Source organism: Choloepus didactylus (assembly GCF_015220235.1).
Source record: "Choloepus didactylus isolate mChoDid1 chromosome 23 unlocalized genomic scaffold, mChoDid1.pri SUPER_23_unloc11, whole genome shotgun sequence".
Taxonomy (NCBI): domain Eukaryota; kingdom Metazoa; phylum Chordata; class Mammalia; order Pilosa; family Megalonychidae; genus Choloepus; species Choloepus didactylus.
The window spans coordinates 130,761-138,221 of NW_023637592.1; the positions used below are offsets into that span (position 1 = coordinate 130,761).

Here is a 7,461-nt window from a genome sequence, read left to right on the forward strand (position 1 = left end):
ACTAGGAAACCAATTCACACCCTCACTTAAAGGAAAAACTCACCAGAAGCCTATTGCAAATTACTCCTTCTAAAGAAACAGGGACACAGAAGATTGTCATTTGAAAGCTCTTGTCAGATGTAATAAGAAAAATCAATTTTAATGGCAAAAAGTGAAGGGAGAGGGGAGGGGGGGAGAGAGAGAGAACAAACTAGTTCTTAGAAATAAATTGGGCTGACATGAGAAAGCCTGTCTCTGCAGCACACACCAACAGTGTAAAGGGGGACCGAAGCAGAATGACGGAAAAATGAGTGTTCTTAAGCACAAGAAGAACAGCAAGATCAACGCGCCAGACCCCCAACTCCAGCCTTGGCATGTGAAATCATCCGTTTTCCTTCTTAGTAGAGTCATCTGAGTTCTGGTTTTCTAATACTTGCATGTGAAGGCATGTTGAGAAGCTGGACTTCTTATACTTAAAATAAGCCGAGAAATCAAGCTGTTCTCCTACATGTTAGAACATTCTAAAAAGGTTTTTTTATCTAGCTGTTTGCTAGTACCCATGAGAAAGCAAGGGTGATGAAGCAAACATTATAACTAAGAATCCATGAAAGGGGCTGGTTCTGCATGGACACAGAGGCTGCGGCGCTGCTGCGAGGGCAGGTCCTGCGCGCCAGGGGCCGACGCGCCGCTGGAGAAGGTAACCCCCGCGCCCGGGCCGCGCTCCCTCAGCCTGCGGCGGCGGCGCTGAGGCGGCGGTTGCCGGCTTGGTGCACCCGGGACCCAGCGGAGAGGAAGCGGCCCGGGCCGAGGCAAGGCAGGGGACATCGGCCTTCCTGAGGCGAGGGGCGGACGGGTGCGTGGCTCGGTAACAGCCTTAGCCGCTCGCCTCCGCTCCCTTGGCCCCGGGCGAGGCCTCATGGCCGCCACCCCCTCCTGCTTACCCGTCGCCGCCGCCAGGGCCAATGACACAGGCGGGCCAAGCCCGAGCGAGCTAGACCCGGATACTGGAGCCATGCGGGAAGATGGAGAACCTGCTGCGCTGCAGCCCCTACTGCAGCTCCTTCTGCAGCAAGGAGCACCACCGCCAGGGGTGGAAGAAAGCACACGCTCGTCCGCCAGGGCAGGGAGGGCGCCGCGGAGCCCCGGGCACCCTCGCCATGGCACCGGTCACCACCATCACCGTCTCAGCCCCGCACAGTGGGTGGCAGCGACGCCGCCCAAGTCCGGCGTGGCTGAGGAGGCCAAGAAGGCACCGCGGCGCAGGGAGGCGACGGCCGGGGAGGCCCCAGGCAGATCGGCGGCTGGAGACGCGACGGCAGCCAAGGCAAAGGCAAAGCCTGGGCGGATCCAGCGCCTGCGACGCCCGCGCCCTTGCCTCACGTTGCCACTGGCAGCCAGGGCGGGTGGTGACCGAGGAGGGGCCCCGGAAGAAGAGCCGCTGGCCCGTTCGCAGTTGTTCCAAGAGAAGTGGAACATGTACCCGCCAAGCAACACCCCCAGCTAGGGGCTGAGCCACAGCTGTGGCCTGTGGCCAAGGAGCAGACAGAGCCGCTGCTGGAGCTGAAGCTGGCGCTGGAGTCCATTGTGCCGCGAATGAACAAGCACAGCGTCTGTGTGGTGACGACTTCCAGGCAAAGAGGCAGGGCAGCGGATCCTCGAGGAGGTGCGGGCCCTGCAAGACACCGCCAGTTTACCCACGGTCAGCCAGAAAAGCAGCTCGTCCAAGGACATCTGAGGCCATAAGATCACCTGCATTGAGGGCAGGAGCCTGGCTGTGAAACCACTGGGCTGCTCTTGAGCAGCATGGAAGACCTGACCCACCACGTAACAGGAAACTGGGCAACTACAGAATCAATGGCCGGTGGAAAGCCATGGTTGCTCGTTATCCAGGCAATGGAACGAGCTATGTGCCTCATGTTGATGATCCAAATGGATTTGGAAGATGTGTGACACGTATATATTATTTTAATAAAGACTGGGATGCCAAGGTAGGTGGAGGAATATTTCAAATTTTTCCAGAAGTACCAAAAGATGTATGTTTAAAGAAACAAAAACATCAAAAAAAGCAAAACCAGATACTTTTATTTTTATGTTATAAGGGTTTTCTTGTTTGCCTTTCAGTAAAAGAGGGAATATTACAAAATCACGCAAGACCTCCCAGATTTCTGTAAGGTAAAGAATGAACTGAGATTGGTGTCTTAGACTTCAATTTCCCAGGCTCTTTAACAAAGCCCAAAAGGTGGAGTCTTTATTTTACATGAATTATGGGTATAAAACCTTGCCAACTTAAGTTTTCTATCTGGATCCATGATCTTCTTTCCCAAAATAATGTGTGTACATAAATATTTCTGTATATTTCATCTTATGACATCTGTATAATTTGTATTCAATTAGAGAACTTTTTTATGGAAAGCTCAGTAATTTTTATTAAAAGATTGCTATTGTTCATTTGAAACATGAAAAAATTTGTTTAGTGAAACTGACAGTGTAGATTTAGTGTGGGATTAAATATTCACTATTGTGCTTTCACTTAGAAGAACTTGCAGGAAGAAATTATAGTGTATTGTTTTATATACCCATACTCAGTTTGGTTCCACCTCCTCTCCTTTGTTCAATATAATAAACTTTAACATCTTTATAATCACTGCCTCTGCCAGCTTACCCAGGAGTGCAAGTTGTCTTTGCTATCTGGTCTGCAATGCACTGCATTGTATTAGGCCGCAACTCAGAAGTACTATCATTTTCAAGTTTAGTAGAAATTGTATTATGTTGATGAAAGGTTTGTTTGATTTTCAAAATGTACTGCAACAGCCTTTTAATTGGGGAGCCCCCATGTCATTCAAATATGTACTTCATTTGTGCAAAGTAACAGATTCTACTGTCTGTGGGTTGTACTTGCCAGACAGGTCTTAAAGTGTGTATTTTTTTTTTTTGAAAGGTTTGTATAATTTTTTGGAGGTCATTGTGAAAGCCTAAAGAAATCAGAATAGCCATTTCTTTAATAACCATTTAAAAACTATTAATTTAATGTTAGTGGGACCGTTAACTTGTCACCAATTAGGACTCATATTTAAAACAAAATTTAAAACTACTTTTAACCTATGTGTGTTTAATCCTGATTAAAGATAAAGCTTCATAATGCTGTTTTTTATTCAATACATTAACCAGCTGTAAAACACAGACCTTTATCAATAGCAGGTAAAGAATTTCAAGTAAGAACCCACCCAAATCACATGTCCAAAATATGTGAATTTCAGATAACCTATAAAGCCATGTAATTGGAAAAGCAGTGTTTCATTATGAAAGAACTCTCAAGTTGCTTGTAAAACTAATCTAATTTTAAAAACGTGTAAGTGTTCTTGAAAAAATTATGGTTGTTATTTCCAGCTGTGTGTTTTATTTTTAAATCCTTTATCATGCATACTATTGTCTTTCTTAACAGGCTCTTTCTTCAGATAATGAGCTTTTCTATCACATCTCTCTCTTAGTCCAGAACATCTAGTATTACTTTTTATAAATCAAAACAAGAGAAAATAGTAAACACAGGAGTTCGACAATTTTAGAAACATACTGGAGATAATTGGACTGTCAGTGTGATCTATGAGCTCTGTGTTTGGATGCTCAACAAATAGGATTTTTAAAATTATTTTAACATTCCTTTATTGAACATATCTCCATCATCCCTCTGCCATGAAAAGGAAGGGTCATTAAGCATTTATCTCTAATTGTCAAAGCTGTTCTGTTGTATGTATGCAAGAAAGTTAATCTGTGTGGTCACAGATGAAAGTGTAAGAGCACTTATTATAACATGAGATGAATAAAAATGTTCATAAGTTTTTTTTAAAAAAAGAACATACAAAACTGGCCTGTATATTAATTTATGCTTCACACTCTTTTTTATATTTCCTTGGAAGGGTCTCTACTTCATGAATATCACCTATGGTGACTTGCTGAGGTAGCACCTCAAGCAAAGACTTTAAATACACAATTATGGATTTCTGGTCAGGGAGCTGGACAGCAACATCTAAAAGTGGACAAAGTAAGAATCCACCCAAATTACATGTCCAAAATTTGTGAATTGCTCAACATTTGATGTAAAATAACTCTACTTAGTACCCAGAAGCAATATGTAATACAAAACTTTTGTAAGCTCAGCAAATTGCCCTTTTCAAATAATAATTGAGACAAATGCAAGAGGATTATTTTTGCTCCATATCCCATTTCCTAAAAATCTTCCCTAAAAGCATCCATGAAATTTCAAAGACAAGCTAGCTCTGTTATCATGTCAGATAATGACACAGACTATGAAATGAGCGGTATTCTACCCTGCAACATTTGAAACTAAAGTTGTCATATCATATGGAAGAAGTTCACACAAAACACGTTTTAATGAACCAAATGAAATATTGAATTATCTAATAATTTTATTTTTCTAAAACTTTAATATAGATGAACTATTCTCCAATAATATAATTAAATTTCTACCTGAAGGACCCTATAGATTGCTAAGTAAAAAAGCTTACAAATATGTGTTTACAAGTATAGCTTCCAGCTGTACTTCAAAAGGAAATACTCTCCTCAATATCCTAATTCATTCTAAAAAGGAAAAGAAAACACTGTTTTTAAAATGTTCAAACTCCTAAAGAAAAATCAAGGTTGAAATTAAATATTGAACAATACCTTCAGGATCTAACAGCTTTTCAATTCCCAAATAACATTAAACCTTGCTGAGGGCATGTTCCATTCTCTCAGTTGGGGACATGTTGAGGACTCTCTCCCAGCTGAAGGGACCAGGTCTGAAATCACCAAGCAAACAAAAAGCAATGAGGATGAACTGTAAGGAGACAAGACAGGCATAGCTATTGTCTGATGCATTTCAATATTTAGATTGTCTTATTTGTGATTTAATAAATAGCCTATCTTTTAAGTTGTAACTCAATGGCTTTTTTGATATATAATATTTGAAAGCAATTTCAAAATAGGAAAGCTATAGGTAGCATATTCTAAGATTCTTGGATTGGTTAAACATGCATGTTAAAGTCTCTAGGGTAACCACTAAAAAATAAAAATGGCATATAAAATTTCCCAAAAGGTAAAAGATAAAAAAAAATATGTGTTTGGGGGGGAGAATCAATCAATGCAAAAGAAAATCAAGAAAGAAAAAAAAAAACATAGAAAAGAAAAAGAAAGGAGAAGTGGAAATAAGATGGTAAAAATGGAACCTAAATATTCAGTTACCACAATCAAAGGTGATGGACTAAACCTACCAATTAAAAGGCCAAGAGTAGCAGAGTAGAAACACCAGCTCTCATCTCTTCACTGGGTACTCCTTAAAAAAGGCCCTGGGAGGATTTTTCTCCCATCAACCTCCCATGTTACCATTGTCTATCATTTAATTTCTATCTTATTTTCTTTTAGTCCCACAAACTGGATATTATTGTTGTTTTGATTTACCCAAAAGTTGGTCCCTTTCTTTGCATACTATCTGTTCTTGCATCTTAGACCTACAGACCTTTGGGGACTTGCCTCCCCCACCAGCTCCCTCCCCAGTTCCTTCTCTGATTTCATCTCCTAAGACCCAACTCCCATTACATGTCTCCTTCTGGCATCTCTTCCCTCTTGCCTGAAGCATTTTTCTTTAAGTAGTTGCCATTTATAGATATTCTATTTTATTATTGTCTGTGTCTACTGAAATATGAGCTCCACAAGACAGGAGATGTAGGCTTTCTTCTCTGCTGTACATGCTGAGAAGGCATTCAACTAATATTTACTAAATCAAATCATTAATAGATGGAAAAATGTATTGGCTAAAATTCAGTAGTTTCCTCATAAAATCTCTTAATCAACTAGGATTGGGGGGAGACTGCACTCATAAAAGAGAAAGAGTGGGAAATTTTCTTTAATCTGATAAAAAGCATATTGAAAAAGCTACAGCAGAAATCATACTATGGTTAAACATTAAAAGCACTCCATTATCTAGAAAAAACATTTCACACCATCATTGCCACTTTAAACAGACACTGTATTGAAGAACCTGGCACAATGAAGAACAAAAAATAAAAAAGGGAAAAAAAACAAAAATAAACAAAACCAAAAAAATTCATGGATATTCTACCCAAAACAAATTGATGGGAAATTTTGGTAATGGATGGTGGTGATGGAAGCACAACATTGTGAATGTAACAAATGTCCTTAAATTTACTCTTGAAAGTGGTTAAACCAGGAAATTTAAAGTTGCTGTATATATGTTAACATGAGAAATTGTTTTTAAAAAATAGCACATATCTCTACAACACAAAGAGTGAACTCTATTATGGACCAAAGTTAATAATTTAATTATAACAATGTGTTTCATCAACTGTAACAGAGGCACCACACTAATGCATAGTATCAACAGGAAAAACTGTGTGTGGGAATGGGGCTATATGGGAACTCTGCATTTTCTGCATGATTTTTCTGTAAATTTACAACTGCTGTAATAAAAATAAAATCCCTAACTCTGTAGGCAAAGTTACTAAAATATTTAAGAATTGAACAGATTTCAATATTTAAGATGTTTAATACATTGAGAAGTCCATTGAATTTTTATATATTGACAAGTGAATCGAGATAATAAATCAATTACATTGGCAATAAAACATATACAAAATTTTGCTTTTTTACATTGGAACCCTCATTCCATCTGTAATTTATTTTGGGGTGAGGTGCAAGTGTGAGGGAAGGACCTCACTTCTTAATTTACATATGGTTAACCAGTTGTTGCAGAACTGCCTACTCCTAATCTGTAATATCAGTTTGGTTGTCTATCAGATTTCACTTTATGATACATCTATTTCTGAGCTCTTCATTCTATTAGGTTAAATTATATAAAACTGTCTTTTTTTATAGGTCAAAAACAGTCATATAATGGCAATTTCATGTAGTTCAACCTATTATTATATTGGTGCATTTATCAATAGAACTATATACATTTCACACATTACTATAACTTTCATTGTTGGTCTGATTCTCTTTGGCAGCCTCTTCATCTGATTCTTTTCCTTCAGTCATGTATTGACTACTTATTATTGATCTTTCATCTTATATATAGTTATATAATCAATTTACAAGTTTCATGAAAAATTGTTTGGCTATTTTTAATTGGAATTGCATTGAACTTATACCATTTTACTCTTCAGTATAAGAATAAATGCTAACACAACTCTGTAAATATCACCAGGTAATGCTGAATGAATGGGGCCCAACTATGCCAACTGTGCAAGGGTATGGGGGTGAGGTGAGCCAGGGACACTGCCCTTGACAGTGTGCCTCTGCCCCTGGGTAGTGTGCCTCTGAATTCCTCTCCTTAACTGTTTTGGGAGATGTGGGTAGAGGAGGTGGGGCTGGAGAAGAGGCTTAAGGGAGGAGTCATGGGGTTGGGACTGGGGTGGTGGGGAGACCAGGGAGAAACATTACATCCCCTTCCAAGCAGAGCACAGCCAT

General features: G+C 39.8%; 1 pseudogene; it reads left to right on the forward strand.

The window, feature by feature from the left end:
• The first annotated feature begins 707 nt into the window (after positions 1-707).
• LOC119524967 lies at positions 708-6,231 on the forward strand (annotated as a pseudogene).
• Positions 6,232-7,461: the final 1,230 nt, after the last annotated feature.